The sequence below is a fragment of the Crinia signifera genome, chromosome 2 (genome assembly GCF_055691185.1).
Source record: "Crinia signifera chromosome 2, ASM5569118v1, whole genome shotgun sequence".
Classification (NCBI taxonomy): Eukaryota; Metazoa; Chordata; class Amphibia; order Anura; family Myobatrachidae; genus Crinia; species Crinia signifera.
This window is the reverse complement of record NC_139218.1, coordinates 102,750,313-102,765,427: the sequence shown is the minus strand read 5'-3', so window position 1 is coordinate 102,765,427 and position 15,115 is coordinate 102,750,313. Positions and strand designations below refer to the sequence as shown.

Here is a 15,115-nt window from a genome sequence, read left to right as displayed (position 1 = left end):
ATCACTTGTACAAGATTAAATGTCAAACGCAAATACTCATTCAAAAACATTTTTCTCTTCTAATCAACGTTCAAATTCAGAATCGTAAAGATATGTAGACCCATATTTACTCAAACACACACAACTACAGCACAAAATTGCCATAACGTATAGTGAAAACTGGAAACAACCACTCTGAATGAGCTCTCTCCTACCACTTTTTCTATTTCAAAAAGTGGCACAGTCATCAAAAGCAAGAAACATCCATAAGAAACAGAGTTGCCAACTGCCTTCATGCTGAGAAGAGAACCCTTTAATTCATCATTGTGGTTGGTGAGTTTGGACACTTTCAAGCACATTTCTCCCATCAATGCCTATAGAAATGATCCCTGAAAGTATAGTCTTAATTCCCATTTGTTGATGGTTTAGCTAGACCATAAGAATCAGTATTTAAAGTAATGGAGACATTTTTGTACCATTTTTGAAAGTGGGTAATCGTATTGTTACCCAATTTTCACAAACATAACCTGCTCCACAAATTGAATGATTAAAGTATACAAACTATAAATGGTTTGTTGTAAGTCTAGAGACATTTTAAAATAGAATTATTTAGCAGAGTATAATATTGGCATACACTAAGATGTTGGTCTTAAATATCAAACAGAATACTTAGCAATTAAAATAATGCACTAATATTACTATCGAAAATCTATTGGTAATTTCATCATTTCCCACATTGCATTCAAAAATAAATCAGTGGCTTGCAACTGTAAGCAATTCAGCTGTTACTATTTGCTAATACCCATTTTAAAACAAATATGCTGCAAACAAAATTGTTTTAAATGCATCAGTCCTCATAAAAATAAATCACTTGTACAAGATTAAAAGTCAAACGCAAATACTCATTCAAAAACATTTTTCTCTACTAATCAACGTTCAAATTCAAAAACATAAAGATATGTAGACCCATATTTACTCAAACACACACAACTACAGCACAAAATTGCCATAACGTATAGTGAAAACTGGAAACAACCACTCTGAATGAGCTCTCTCCTACCACTTTTTCTATTTCAAAAAGTGGCACAGTCATCAAAAGCAAGCAACATCCATAAAAAAACAGAGTTGCCAACTGCCTTCATGCTGAGAAGAGAACCCTTTAACTCATCATTGTGGTTGGTGAGTTTGGACACTTTCAAGCACATTTCTCCCATCATTGCCTATAGAAATGATCCCTGAAAGTATAGTCTTAATTCCCATTTGTTGATGGTTTAGCTAGACCTTAAGAATCAGTATTTAAAGTAATGGAGACATTTTTGTACCATTTTTGAAAGTGGGTAATCGTATTGTTACCCAATTTTCACAAACATAACCTGCTCCACAAATTGAATGATTAAAGTATACAAACTATAAATGGTTTGTTGTAAGTCTAGAGACATTTTAAAATAGAATTATTTAGCAGATTATAATATTGGCATACATAAAGATGTTGGTCTTAAATATCAAACAGAATACTTAGCAATTAAAATAATGCACTAATATTACTATCGAAAATCTATTGGTAATTTCATCATTTCCCACATTGCATTAAAAAAAAATGAGTGGCTTGCAACTGTAAGCAATTCAGCTGTTACTATTTTGCTAATACCCATTTTAAAACAAATATGCTGCAAACAAAATTGTTTTAAATGCATCAGTCCTCATAAAAATAAATCACTTGTACAAGATTAAAAGTCAAACGCAAATACTCATTCAAAAACATTTTTCTCTTCTAATCAACGTTCAAATTCAGAATCGTAAAGATATGTAGACCCATATTTACTCAAACACACACAACTACAGCACAAAATTGCCATAACGTATAGTGAAAACTGGAAACAACCACTCTGAATGAGCTCTCTCCTACCACTTTTTCTATTTCAAAAAGTAGCACAGTCATCAAAAGCAAGCAACATCCATAAGAAACAGAGTTGCCAACTGCCTTCATGCTGAGAAGAGAGCCCTTTAACTCATCATTGTGGTTGGTGAGTTTGGACACTTTCGAACATATTTCTCCCATCATTGCCTATAGAAAAGATCCCTGAAAGTATAGTCTTAATTCCCATTTGTTGATGGTTTAGCTAGACCATAAGAATCAGTATTTAAAGTAATGGAGACATTTTTGTACCATTTTTGAAAGTGGGTAATCGTAGTGTTACCCAATTTTCACAAACATAACCTGCTCCACAAATTGAATGATTAAAGTATACAAACTATAAATGGTTTGTTGTAAGTCTAGAGACATTTTAAAATAGAATTATTTAGCAGATTATAATATTGGCATACACTAAGATGTTGGTCTTAAATATCAAACAGAATACTTAGTAATTAAAATAATGCACTAATATTACTATCGAAAATCTATTGGTAATTTTATCATTTCCCAAATTGCATTCAAAAATAAATCAGTGGCTTGCAACTGTAAGCAATTCAGCTGTTACTATTTTGCTAATACCCATTTTAAAACAAATATGCTGCAAACAAAATTGTTTTAAATGCATCAGTCCTCATAAAAATAAATCACTTGTACAAGATTAAAAGTCAAACGCAAATACTCATTCAAAAACATTTTTCTCTTCTAATCAACGTTCAAATTCAGAATCGTAAAGATATGTAGACCCATATTTACTCAAACACACACAACTACAGCACAAAATTGCCATAACGTATAGTGAAAACTGGAAACAACCACTCTGAATGAGCTCTCTCCTACCACTTTTTCTATTTCAAAAAGTGGCACAGTCATCAAAAGCAAGCAACATCCATAAGAAACAGAGTTGCCAACTGCCTTCATGCTGAGAAGAGAGCCCTTTAACTCATCATTGTGTTTGGTGAGTTTGGACACTTTCAAGCACATTTCTCCCATCATTGCCTATAGAAATGATCCCTGACAGTATAGTCTTAATTCCCATATGTTGATGGTTTAGCTAGACCATAAGAATCAGTATTTAAAGTAATGGAGACATTTTTGTACCATTTTTGAAAGTGGGTAATCGTATTGTTACCCAATTTTCACAAACATAACCTGCTCCAGAAATTGAATGATTAAAGTATACAAACTATAAATGGTTTGTTGTAAGTCTGGAGACATTTTAAAATAGAATTATTTAGCAGATTATAATATTGGCATACATAAAGATGTTGGTCTTAAATATCAAACAGAATACTTAGCAATTAAAATAATGCACTAATATTACTATCGAAAATCTATTGGTAATTTCATCATTTCCCACATTGCATTCAAAAATAAATCTGTGGCTTGCAACTGTAAGCAATTCAGCTGTTACTATTTTGCTAATACCCATTTTAAAACAAATATGCTACAAAAAAAATTGTTTTAAACGCATCAGTCCTCATAAAAATAAATCACTTGTACAAGATTAAAAGTCAAACGCAAATACTCATTCAAAAACATTTTTCTCTACTAATCAACGTTCAAATTCAGAAACGTAAAGATATGTAGACCCATATTTACTCAAACACACACAACTACAGCACAAAATTGCCATAACGTATAATGAAAACTGGAAACAACCACTCTGAATGAGCTCTCTCCTACCACTTTTTCTATTTCAAAAAGTGGCACAGTCATCAAAAGCAAGCAACATCCATAAGAAACAGAGTTGCCAACTGCCTTCATGCTGAGAAGAGAGCCCTTTAACTCATCATTGTGGTTGGTGAGTTTGGACACTTTCAAGCACATTTCTCCCATCATTGCCTATAGAAATGATCCCTGAAAGTATATTTGTTGATGGTTTAGCTAGACCATAAGAATCAGTATTTAAAGTAATGGAGACATTTTTGTACCATTTTTGAAAGTGGGTAATCGTATTGTTACCCAATTTTCACAATCATAACCTGCTCCACAAATTGAATGATTAAAGTATACAAACTATAAATGGTTTGTTGTAAGTCTAGAGACATTTTAAAATAGAATTATTTAGCAGATTATAATATTGGCATACATAAAGATGTTGGTCTTAAATATCAAACAGAATACTTAGCAATTAAAATAATGCACTAATATTACTATCGAAAATCTATTGGTAATTTCATCATTTCCCACATTGCATTCAAAAATAAATCAGTGGCTTGCAACTGTAAGCAATTCAGCTGTTACTATTTTGCTAATACCCATTTTAAAACAAATATGCTGCAAACAAAATTGTTTTAAATGCATCAGTCCTCATAAAAATAAATCACTTGTACAAGATTAAATGTCAAACGCAAATACTCATTCAAAAACATTTTTCTCTTCTAATCAACGTTCAAATTCAGAATCGTAAAGATATGTAGACCCATATTTACTCAAACACACACAACTACAGCACAAAATTGCCATAACGTATAGTGAAAACTGGAAACAACCACTCTGAATGAGCTCTCTCCTACCACTTTTTCTATTTCAAAAAGTGGCACAGTCATCAAAAGCAAGAAACATCCATAAGAAACAGAGTTGCCAACTGCCTTCATGCTGAGAAGAGAACCCTTTAATTCATCATTGTGGTTGGTGAGTTTGGACACTTTCAAGCACATTTCTCCCATCAATGCCTATAGAAATGATCCCTGAAAGTATAGTCTTAATTCCCATTTGTTGATGGTTTAGCTAGACCATAAGAATCAGTATTTAAAGTAATGGAGACATTTTTGTACCATTTTTGAAAGTGGGTAATCGTATTGTTACCCAATTTTCACAAACATAACCTGCTCCACAAATTGAATGATTAAAGTATACAAACTATAAATGGTTTGTTGTAAGTCTAGAGACATTTTAAAATAGAATTATTTAGCAGAGTATAATATTGGCATACACTAAGATGTTGGTCTTAAATATCAAACAGAATACTTAGCAATTAAAATAATGCACTAATATTACTATCGAAAATCTATTGGTAATTTCATCATTTCCCACATTGCATTCAAAAATAAATCAGTGGCTTGCAACTGTAAGCAATTCAGCTGTTACTATTTGCTAATACCCATTTTAAAACAAATATGCTGCAAACAAAATTGTTTTAAATGCATCAGTCCTCATAAAAATAAATCACTTGTACAAGATTAAAAGTCAAACGCAAATACTCATTCAAAAACATTTTTCTCTTCTAATCAACGTTCAAATTCAGAATCGTAAAGATATGTAGACCCATATTTACTCAAACACACACAACTACAGCACAAAATTGCCATAACGTATAGTGAAAACTGGAAACAACCACTCTGAATGAGCTCTCTCCTACCACTTTTTCTATTTCAAAAAGTGGCACAGTCATCAAAAGCAAGCAACATCCATAAGAAACAGAGTTGCCAACTGCCTTCATGCTGAGAAGAGAGCCCTTTAACTCATCATTGTGTTTGGTGAGTTTGGACACTTTCAAGCACATTTCTCCCATCATTGCCTATAGAAATGATCCCTGACAGTATAGTCTTAATTCCCATTTGTTGATGGTTTAGCTAGACCATAAGAATCAGTATTTAAAGTAATGGAGACATTTTTGTACCATTTTTGAAAGTGGGTAATCGTATTGTTACCCAATTTTCACAAACATAACCTGCTCCAGAAATTGAATGATTAAAGTATACAAACTATAAATGGTTTGTTGTAAGTCTGGAGACATTTTAAAATAGAATTATTTAGCAGATTATAATATTGGCATACATAAAGATGTTGGTCTTAAATATCAAACAGAATACTTAGCAATTAAAATAATGCACTAATATTACTATCGAAAATCTATTGGTAATTTCATCATTTCCCACATTGCATTCAAAAATAAATCTGTGGCTTGCAACTGTAAGCAATTCAGCTGTTACTATTTTGCTAATACCCATTTTAAAACAAATATGCTACAAAAAAAATTGTTTTAAACGCATCAGTCCTCATAAAAATAAATCACTTGTACAAGATTAAAAGTCAAACGCAAATACTCATTCAAAAACATTTTTCTCTACTAATCAACGTTCAAATTCAGAAACGTAAAGATATGTAGACCCATATTTACTCAAACACACACAACTACAGCACAAAATTGCCATAACGTATAATGAAAACTGGAAACAACCACTCTGAATGAGCTCTCTCCTACCACTTTTTCTATTTCAAAAAGTGGCACAGTCATCAAAAGCAAGCAACATCCATAAGAAACAGAGTTGCCAACTGCCTTCATGCTGAGAAGAGAGCCCTTTAACTCATCATTGTGGTTGGTGAGTTTGGACACTTTCAAGCACATTTCTCCCATCATTGCCTATAGAAATGATCCCTGAAAGTATATTTGTTGATGGTTTAGCTAGACCATAAGAATCAGTATTTAAAGTAATGGAGACATTTTTGTACCATTTTTGAAAGTGGGTAATCGTATTGTTACCCAATTTTCACAATCATAACCTGCTCCACAAATTGAATGATTAAAGTATACAAACTATAAATGGTTTGTTGTAAGTCTAGAGACATTTTAAAATAGAATTATTTAGCAGATTATAATATTGGCATACATAAAGATGTTGGTCTTAAATATCAAACAGAATACTTAGCAATTAAAATAATGCACTAATATTACTATCGAAAATCTATTGGTAATTTCATCATTTCCCACATTGCATTCAAAAATAAATCAGTGGCTTGCAACTGTAAGCAATTCAGCTGTTACTATTTTGCTAATACCCATTTTAAAACAAATATGCTGCAAACAAAATTGTTTTAAATGCATCAGTCCTCATAAAAATAAATCACTTGTACAAGATTAAAAGTCAAACGCAAATACTCATTCAAAAACATTTTTCTCTACTAATCAACGTTCAAATTCAGAAACGTAAAGATATGTAGACCCATATTTACTCAAACACACACAACTACAGCACAAAATTGCCATAACGTATAGTGAAAACTGGAAACAACCACTCTGGATGAGCTCTCTCCTACCACTTTTTCTATTTCAAAAAGTGGCACAGTCATCAAAAGCAAGCAACATCCATAAGAAACAGAGTTGCCAACTGCCTTCATGCTGAGAAGAGAGCCCTCTAACTCATCATTGTGGTTGGTGAGTTTGGACACTTTCAAGCACATTTCTCCCATCATTGCCTATAGAAATGATCCCTGAAAGTATAGTCTTAATTCCCATTTGTTGATGGTTTAGCTAGACCATAAGAATCAGTATTTAAAGTAATGGAGACATTTTTGTACCATTTTTGAAAGTGGGTAATCGTATTGTTACCCAATTTTCACAAACATAACCTGCTCCACAAATTGAATGATTAAAGTATACAAACTATAAATGGTTTGTTGTAAGTCTAGAGACATTTTAAAATAGAATTATTTAGCAGATTATAATATTGGCATACACTAAGATGTTGGTTTTAAATATCAAACAGAATACTTAGCAATTAAAATAATGCACTAATATTACTATCGAAAATCTATTGGTAATTTTATCATTTCCCAAATTGCATTCAAAAATAAATCAGTGGCTTGCAACTGTAAGCAATTCAGCTGTTACTATTTTGCTAATACCCATTTTAAAACAAATATGCTGCAAACAAAATTGTTTTAAATGCATCAGTCCTCATAAAAATAAATCACTTGTACAAGATTAAAAGTCAAACGCAAACACTCATTCAAAAACATTTTTCTCTACTAATCAACATTCAAATTCAGAAACGTAAAGATATGTAGACCGATATTTACACAAACACACACAACTACAGCACAAAATTGCCATAACGTATAGTGAAAACTGGAAACAACCACTCTGAATGAGCTCTCTCCTACCACTTTTTCTATTTCAAAAAGTGGCACAGTCATCAAAAGCAAGCAACATCCCTAAGAAACAGAGTTGCCAGCTGCCTTCATGCTGAGAAAAGAGCTCTTTAACTCATCATTGTGGTTGGTGAGTTTGGACACTTTCAAGCACATTTCTCCCATCATTGCCTATAGAAATGATCCCTGAAAGTATAGTGTTAATTCCCATTTGTTGATGGTTTAGCTAGACCATAAGAATCAGTATTTAAAGTAATGGAGACATTTTTGTACCATTTTTAAAAGTGGGTAATCGTATTGTTACCCAATTTTCACAAACATAACCTGCTCCACAAATTGAATGATTAAAGTATACAAACTATAAATGGTTTGTTGTAAGTCTAGAGACATTTCAAAATATAATTATTTAGCAGATTATAATATTGGCATACACTAAGATGTTGGTCTTAAATATCAAACAGAATACTTAGCAATTAAAATAATGCACTAATATTACTATCGAAAATCTATTGGTAATTTTATCATTTCCCAAAATGCATTCAAAAATAAATCAGTGGCTTGCAACTGTAAGCAATTCAGCTTTTACTATTTTGCTAATACCCATTTTAAAACAAATACGCTGCAAACAAAATTGTTTTAAATGCATCAGTCCTCATAAAAATAAATCACTTGTACAAGATTAAAAGTCAAATGCAAATACATAATCAAAAACATTTTTCTCTACTAATCAACGTTCAAATTCAGAAACGTAAAGATATGTAGACCCATATTTACTCAAACACACACAACTACAGCACAAAATTGCCATAACGTATAGTGAAAACTGGAAACAACCACTCTGAATGAGCTCTCTCCTACCACTTTTTCTATTTCAAAAAGTGGCACAGTCATCAAAAGCAAGCAACATCCATAAGAAACAGAGTTGCCAACTGCCTTCATGCTGAGAAGAGAGCCCTTTAACTCATCATTGTGTTTGGTGAGTTTGGACACTTTCAAGCACATTTCTCCCATCATTGCCTATAGAAATGATCCCTGACAGTATAGTCTTAATTCCCATTTGTTGATGGTTTAGCTAGACCATAAGAATCAGTATTTAAAGTAATGGAGACATTTTTGTACCATTTTTGAAAGTGGGTAATCGTATTGTTACCCAATTTTCACAAACATAACCTGCTCCAGAAATTGAATGATTAAAGTATACAAACTATAAATGGTTTGTTGTAAGTCTGGAGACATTTTAAAATAGAATTATTTAGCAGATTATAATATTGGCATACATAAAGATGTTGGTCTTAAATATCAAACAGAATACTTAGCAATTAAAATAATGCACTAATATTACTATCGAAAATCTATTGGTAATTTCATCATTTCCCACATTGCATTCAAAAATAAATCTGTGGCTTGCAACTGTAAGCAATTCAGCTGTTACTATTTTGCTAATACCCATTTTAAAACAAATATGCTACAAAAAAAATTGTTTTAAATGCATCAGTCCTCATAAAAATAAATCACTTGTACAAGATTAAAAGTCAAACGCAAATACTCATTCAAAAACATTTTTCTCTACTAATCAACGTTCAAATTCAGAAACGTAAAGATATGTAGACCCATATTTACTCAAACACACACAACTACAGCACAAAATTGCCATAACGTATAATGAAAACTGGAAACAACCACTCTGAATGAGCTCTCTCCTACCACTTTTTCTATTTCAAAAAGTGGCACAGTCATCAAAAGCAAGCAACATCCATAAGAAACAGAGTTGCCAACTGCCTTCATGCTGAGAAGAGAGCCCTTTAACTCATCATTGTGGTTGGTGAGTTTGGACACTTTCAAGCACATTTCTCCCATCATTGCCTATAGAAATGATCCCTGAAAGTATAGTCTTAATTCCCATTTGTTGATGGTTTAGCTAGACCATAAGAATCAGTATTTAAAGTAATGGAGACATTTTTGTACCATTTTTAAAAGTGGGTAATCGTATTGTTACCCAATTTTCACAAACATAACCTGCTCCACAAATTGAATGATTAAAGTATACAAACTATAAATGGTTTGTTGTAAGTCTAGAGACATTTTAAAATAGAATTATTTAGCAGATTATAATATTGGCATACACTAAGATGTTGGTTTTAAATATCAAACAGAATACTTAGCAATTAAAATAATGCACTAATATTACTATCGAAAATCTATTGGTAATTTTATCATTTCCCAAATTGCATTCAAAAATAAATCAGTGGCTTGCAACTGTAAGCAATTCAGCTGTTACTATTTTGCTAATACCCATTTTAAAACAAATATGCTGCAAACAAAATTGTTTTAAATGCATCAGTCCTCATAAAAATAAATCACTTGTACAAGATTAAAAGTCAAACGCAAATACTCATTCAAAAACATTTTTCTCTACTAATCAACATTCAAATTCAGAAACGTAAAGATATGTAGACCGATATTTACACAAACACACACAACTACAGCACAAAATTGCCATAACGTATAGTGAAAACTGGAAACAACCACTCTGAATGAGCTCTCTCCTACCACTTTTTCTATTTCAAAAAGTGGCACAGTCATCAAAAGCAAGAATCAGAGTTGCCAGCTGCCTTCATGCTGAGAAGAGAGCTCTTTAACTCATCATTGTGGTTAGTGAGTTTGGACACTTTCAAGCACATTTCTCCCATCATTGCCTATAGAAATGATCCCTGAAAGTATAGTGTTAATTCCCATTTGTTGATGGTTTAGCTAGACCATAAGAATCAGTATTTAAAGTAATGGAGACATTTTTGTACCATTTTTAAAAGTGGGTAATCGTATTGTTACCCAATTTTCACAAACATAACCTGCTCCACAAATTGAATGATTAAAGTATACAAACTATAAATGGTTTGTTGTAAGTCTAGAGACATTTCAAAATATAATTATTTAGCAGATTATAATATTGGCATACACTAAGATGTTGGTCTTAAATATCAAACAGAATACTTAGCAATTAAAATAATGCACTAATATTACTATCGAAAATCTATTGGTAATTTTATCATTTCCCAAAATGCATTCAAAAATAAATCAGTGGCTTGCAACTGTAAGCAATTCAGCTTTTACTATTTTGCTAATACCCATTTTAAAACAAATACGCTGCAAACAAAATTGTTTTAAATGCATCAGTCCTCATAAAAATAAATCACTTGTACAAGATTAAAAGTCAAATGCAAATACATAATCAAAAACATTTTTCTCTACTAATCAACGTTCAAATTCAGAAACGTAAAGATATGTAGACCCATATTTACTCAAACACACACAACTACAGCACAAAATTGCCATAACGTATAGTGAAAACTGGAAACAACCATTTTGGATGAGCTCTCTCCTACCACTTTTTCTATTTCAAAAAGTGGCACAGTCAACAAAAGCAAGCAACATCCATAAGAAACAGAGTTGCCAACTGCCTTCATGCTGAGAAGAGAGCCCTTTAACTCATCATTGTGGTTGGTGAGTTTGGACACTTTCAAGCACATTTCTCCCATCATTGCCTATAGAAATGATCCCTGACAGTATAGTCTTAATTCCCATTTGTTGATGGTTTAGCTAGACCATAAGAATCAGTATTTAAAGTAATGGAGACATTTTTGTACCATTTTTGAAAGTGGGTAATCGTATTGTTACCCAATTTTCACAAACATAACCTGCTCCAGAAATTGAATGATTAAAGTATACAAACTATAAATGGTTTGTTGTAAGTCTGGAGACATTTTAAAATAGAATTATTTAGCAGATTATAATATTGGCATACATAAAGATGTTGGTCTTAAATATCAAACAGAATACTTAGCAATTAAAATAATGCACTAATATTACTATCGAAAATCTATTGGTAATTTCATCATTTCCCACATTGCATTCAAAAATAAATCTGTGGCTTGCAACTGTAAGCAATTCAGCTGTTACTATTTTGCTAATACCCATTTTAAAACAAATATGCTACAAAAAAAATTGTTTTAAATGCATCAGTCCTCATAAAAATAAATCACTTGTACAAGATTAAAAGTCAAACGCAAATACTCATTCAAAAACATTTTTCTCTACTAATCAACGTTCAAATTCAGAAACGTAAAGATATGTAGACCCATATTTACTCAAACACACACAACTACAGCACAAAATTGCCATAACGTATAATGAAAACTGGAAACAACCACTCTGAATGAGCTCTCTCCTACCACTTTTTCTATTTCAAAAAGTGGCACAGTCATCAAAAGCAAGCAACATCCATAAGAAACAGAGTTGCCAACTGCCTTCATGCTGAGAAGAGAGCCCTTTAACTCATCATTGTGGTTGGTGAGTTTGGACACTTTCAAGCACATTTCTCCCATCATTGCCTATAGAAATGATCCCTGAAAGTATAGTCTTAATTCCCATTTGTTGATGGTTTAGCTAGACCATAAGAATCAGTATTTAAAGTAATGGAGACATTTTTGTACCATTTTTGAAAGTGGGTAATCGTATTGTTACCCAATTTTCACAAACATAACCTGCTCCACAAATTGAATGATTAAAGTATACAAACTATAAATGGTTTGTTGTAAGTCTAGAGACATTTTAAAATAGAATTATTTAGCAGATTATAATATTGGCATACACTAAGATGTTGGTTTTAAATATCAAACAGAATACTTAGCAATTAAAATAATGCACTAATATTACTATCGAAAATCTATTGGTAATTTTATCATTTCCCAAATTGCATTCAAAAATAAATCAGTGGTTTGCAACTGTAAGCAATTCAGCTGTTACTATTTTGCTAATACCCATTTTAAAACAAATATGCTGCAAACAAAATTGTTTTAAATGCATTAGTCCTCATAAAAATAAATCACTTGTACAAGATTAAAAGTCAAACGCAAATACTCATTCAAAAACATTTTTCTCTACTAATCAACATTCAAATTCAGAAACGTAAAGATATGTAGACCGATATTTACACAAACACACACAACTACAGCACAAAATTGCCATAACGTATAGTGAAAACTGGAAACAACCACTCTGAATGAGCTCTCTCCTACCACTTTTTCTATTTCAAAAAGTGGCACAGTCATCAAAAGCAAGAAACAGAGTTGCCAGCTGCCTTCATGCTGAGAAGAGAGCTCTTTAACTCATCATTGTGGTTAGTGAGTTTGGACACTTTCAAGCACATTTCTCCCATCATTGCCTATAGAAATGATCCCTGAAAGTATAGTGTTAATTCCCATTTGTTGATGGTTTAGCTAGACCATAAGAATCAGTATTTAAAGTAATGGAGACATTTTTGTACCATTTTTAAAAGTGGGTAATCGTATTGTTACCCAATTTTCACAAACATAACCTGCTCCACAAATTGAATGATTAAAGTATACAAACTATAAATGGTTTGTTGTAAGTCTAGAGACATTTCAAAATATAATTATTTAGCAGATTATAATATTGGCATACACTAAGATGTTGGTCTTAAATATCAAACAGAATACTTAGCAATTAAAATAATGCACTAATATTACTATCGAAAATCTATTGGTAATTTTATCATTTCCCAAAATGCATTCAAAAATAAATCAGTGGCTTGCAACTGTAAGCAATTCAGCTTTTACTATTTTGCTAATACCCATTTTAAAACAAATACGCTGCAAACAAAATTGTTTTAAATGCATCAGTCCTCATAAAAATAAATCACTTGTACAAGATTAAAAGTCAAATGCAAATACATAATCAAAAACATTTTTCTCTACTAATCAACGTTCAAATTCAGAAACGTAAAGATATGTAGACCCATATTTACTCAAACACACACAACTACAGCACAAAATTGCCATAACGTATAGTGAAAACTGGAAACAACCATTTTGGATGAGCTCTCTCCTACCACTTTTTCTATTTCAAAAAGTGGCACAGTCAACAAAAGCAAGCAACATCCATAAGAAACAGAGTTGCCAACTGCCTTCATGCTGAGAAGAGAGCCCTTTAACTCATCATTGTGGTTGGTGAGTTTGGACACTTTCAAGCACATTTCTCCCATCATTGCCTATAGAAATGATCCCTGACAGTATAGTCTTAATTCCCATTTGTTGATGGTTTAGCTAGACCATAAGAATCAGTATTTAAAGTAATGGAGACATTTTTGTACCATTTTTGAAAGTGGGTAATCGTATTGTTACCCAATTTTCACAAACATAACCTGCTCCAGAAATTGAATGATTAAAGTATACAAACTATAAATGGTTTGTTGTAAGTCTGGAGACATTTTAAAATAGAATTATTTAGCAGATTATAATATTGGCATACATAAAGATGTTGGTCTTAAATATCAAACAGAATACTTAGCAATTAAAATAATGCACTAATATTACTATCGAAAATCTATTGGTAATTTCATCATTTCCCACATTGCATTCAAAAATAAATCTGTGGCTTGCAACTGTAAGCAATTCAGCTGTTACTATTTTGCTAATACCCATTTTAAAACAAATATGCTACAAAAAAAATTGTTTTAAATGCATCAGTCCTCATAAAAATAAATCACTTGTACAAGATTAAAAGTCAAACGCAAATACTCATTCAAAAACATTTTTCTCTACTAATCAACGTTCAAATTCAGAAACGTAAAGATATGTAGACCCATATTTACTCAAACACACACAACTACAGCACAAAATTGCCATAACGTATAGTGTAAAAAACCACTTTTTCTATTTCAAAAAGTAGCACAGTCATCAAAAGCAAGCAACATCCATAAGAAACAGAGTTGCCAACTGCCTTCATGCTGAGAAGAGAGCCCTTTAACTCATCATTGTGGTTGGTGAGTTTGGACACTTTCAAGCACATTTCTCCCATCATTGCCTATAGAAATGATCCCTGAAAGTATAGTCTTAATTCCCATTTGTTGATGGTTTAGCTAGACCATAAGAATCAGTATTTAAAGTAATGGAGACATTTTTGTACCATTTTTGAAAGTGGGTAATCGTATTGTTACCCAATTTTCACAAACATAACCTGCTCCACAAATTGAATGATTAAAGTATACAAACTATAAATGGTTTGTTGTAAGTCTAGAGACATTTTAAAATAGAATTATTTAGCAGATTATAATATTGGCATACATAAAGATGTTGGTCTTAAATATCAAACAGAATACTTAGCAATTAAAATAATGCACTAATATTACTATCGAAAATCTATTGGTAATTTCATCATTTCCCACATTGCATTCAAAAATAAATCAGTGGCTTGCAACTGTAAGCAATTCAGCTGTTACTATTTTGCTAATACCCATTTTAAAACAAATATGCTGCAAACAAAATTGTT

At 31.8% G+C, this 15,115-nt stretch overlaps 15 non-coding genes and 3 pseudogenes across 15 annotated transcripts; all 18 read right to left on the bottom strand.

The window, feature by feature from the left end:
* Window positions 1-168: 168 nt before the first annotated feature.
* LOC146061312 (small nucleolar RNA U3) lies at window positions 169-384 on the bottom strand. Its single transcript, XR_014470834.1, has one exon. It is a non-coding gene; the product is annotated as a small nucleolar RNA U3 (small nucleolar RNA).
* Window positions 385-1,013: 629 nt separating this feature from the next.
* On the bottom strand, window positions 1,014-1,230 carry LOC146060961 (small nucleolar RNA U3). Its single transcript, XR_014470528.1, has one exon. It is a non-coding gene; the product is annotated as a small nucleolar RNA U3 (small nucleolar RNA).
* Window positions 1,231-1,859: 629 nt separating this feature from the next.
* On the bottom strand, window positions 1,860-2,075 carry LOC146061245 (small nucleolar RNA U3). The gene has a single exon (XR_014470774.1). It is a non-coding gene; the product is annotated as a small nucleolar RNA U3 (small nucleolar RNA).
* Window positions 2,076-2,705: 630 nt separating this feature from the next.
* On the bottom strand, window positions 2,706-2,921 carry LOC146061359 (small nucleolar RNA U3). The gene has a single exon (XR_014470874.1). It is a non-coding gene; the product is annotated as a small nucleolar RNA U3 (small nucleolar RNA).
* A 630-nt stretch (window positions 2,922-3,551) lies between these two features.
* On the bottom strand, window positions 3,552-3,767 carry LOC146061090 (small nucleolar RNA U3). The gene has a single exon (XR_014470640.1). It is a non-coding gene; the product is annotated as a small nucleolar RNA U3 (small nucleolar RNA).
* Window positions 3,768-4,384: 617 nt separating this feature from the next.
* LOC146061311 (small nucleolar RNA U3) lies at window positions 4,385-4,600 on the bottom strand. Its single transcript, XR_014470833.1, has one exon. It is a non-coding gene; the product is annotated as a small nucleolar RNA U3 (small nucleolar RNA).
* Window positions 4,601-5,229: 629 nt separating this feature from the next.
* Window positions 5,230-5,445, bottom strand: LOC146061358 (small nucleolar RNA U3). Its single transcript, XR_014470873.1, has one exon. It is a non-coding gene; the product is annotated as a small nucleolar RNA U3 (small nucleolar RNA).
* A 630-nt stretch (window positions 5,446-6,075) lies between these two features.
* LOC146061089 (small nucleolar RNA U3) lies at window positions 6,076-6,291 on the bottom strand. The gene has a single exon (XR_014470639.1). It is a non-coding gene; the product is annotated as a small nucleolar RNA U3 (small nucleolar RNA).
* Window positions 6,292-6,908: 617 nt separating this feature from the next.
* On the bottom strand, window positions 6,909-7,124 carry LOC146061191 (small nucleolar RNA U3). The gene has a single exon (XR_014470729.1). It is a non-coding gene; the product is annotated as a small nucleolar RNA U3 (small nucleolar RNA).
* Window positions 7,125-7,754: 630 nt separating this feature from the next.
* On the bottom strand, window positions 7,755-7,970 carry LOC146061300 (small nucleolar RNA U3). The gene has a single exon (XR_014470823.1). It is a non-coding gene; the product is annotated as a small nucleolar RNA U3 (small nucleolar RNA).
* A 630-nt stretch (window positions 7,971-8,600) lies between these two features.
* Window positions 8,601-8,816, bottom strand: LOC146061357 (small nucleolar RNA U3). The gene has a single exon (XR_014470872.1). It is a non-coding gene; the product is annotated as a small nucleolar RNA U3 (small nucleolar RNA).
* A 630-nt stretch (window positions 8,817-9,446) lies between these two features.
* LOC146060996 (small nucleolar RNA U3) lies at window positions 9,447-9,662 on the bottom strand. Its single transcript, XR_014470559.1, has one exon. It is a non-coding gene; the product is annotated as a small nucleolar RNA U3 (small nucleolar RNA).
* A 630-nt stretch (window positions 9,663-10,292) lies between these two features.
* On the bottom strand, window positions 10,293-10,495 carry LOC146061404 (small nucleolar RNA U3; annotated as a pseudogene).
* A 630-nt stretch (window positions 10,496-11,125) lies between these two features.
* LOC146061423 (small nucleolar RNA U3) lies at window positions 11,126-11,341 on the bottom strand. The gene has a single exon (XR_014470928.1). It is a non-coding gene; the product is annotated as a small nucleolar RNA U3 (small nucleolar RNA).
* Window positions 11,342-11,971: 630 nt separating this feature from the next.
* On the bottom strand, window positions 11,972-12,187 carry LOC146060995 (small nucleolar RNA U3). The gene has a single exon (XR_014470558.1). It is a non-coding gene; the product is annotated as a small nucleolar RNA U3 (small nucleolar RNA).
* Window positions 12,188-12,817: 630 nt separating this feature from the next.
* LOC146061389 (small nucleolar RNA U3) lies at window positions 12,818-13,020 on the bottom strand (annotated as a pseudogene).
* Window positions 13,021-13,650: 630 nt separating this feature from the next.
* On the bottom strand, window positions 13,651-13,866 carry LOC146061422 (small nucleolar RNA U3). Its single transcript, XR_014470927.1, has one exon. It is a non-coding gene; the product is annotated as a small nucleolar RNA U3 (small nucleolar RNA).
* Window positions 13,867-14,489: 623 nt separating this feature from the next.
* On the bottom strand, window positions 14,490-14,681 carry LOC146061431 (small nucleolar RNA U3; annotated as a pseudogene).
* Window positions 14,682-15,115: the final 434 nt, after the last annotated feature.